Raw genomic sequence first — 283 nt, forward strand, 5'->3', positions numbered from 1 at the left:
TTCAGCTGATCACTTCCCCCCTGTGTATCAAATATTGATCAACCTCCATAGAGGGCACACAATGCTTACCACGTGGTGTGATCCTGTATTGTTTACATCTCCATGGAGACCTGAGTTCCTCTCTCCATGGCAACAGGACGTCAGTGAATACACCATCCATCCTCCTTTTTCTTCTTTTGTTCCTGTTGTAGTTCTACATATCGGCCAGCAGGGGGCGCAGTGACTACGAGTAATACAGCCTGGGCGATGCATAGCGCAGAGGAGTCACCTTCCATACTCAAAC

This window comes from Nanorana parkeri, unplaced genomic scaffold (genome assembly GCF_000935625.1).
Source record: "Nanorana parkeri isolate BGI_ZX_2015 unplaced genomic scaffold, ASM93562v1 scaffold1025, whole genome shotgun sequence".
Taxonomy (NCBI): Eukaryota; Metazoa; Chordata; class Amphibia; order Anura; family Dicroglossidae; genus Nanorana; species Nanorana parkeri.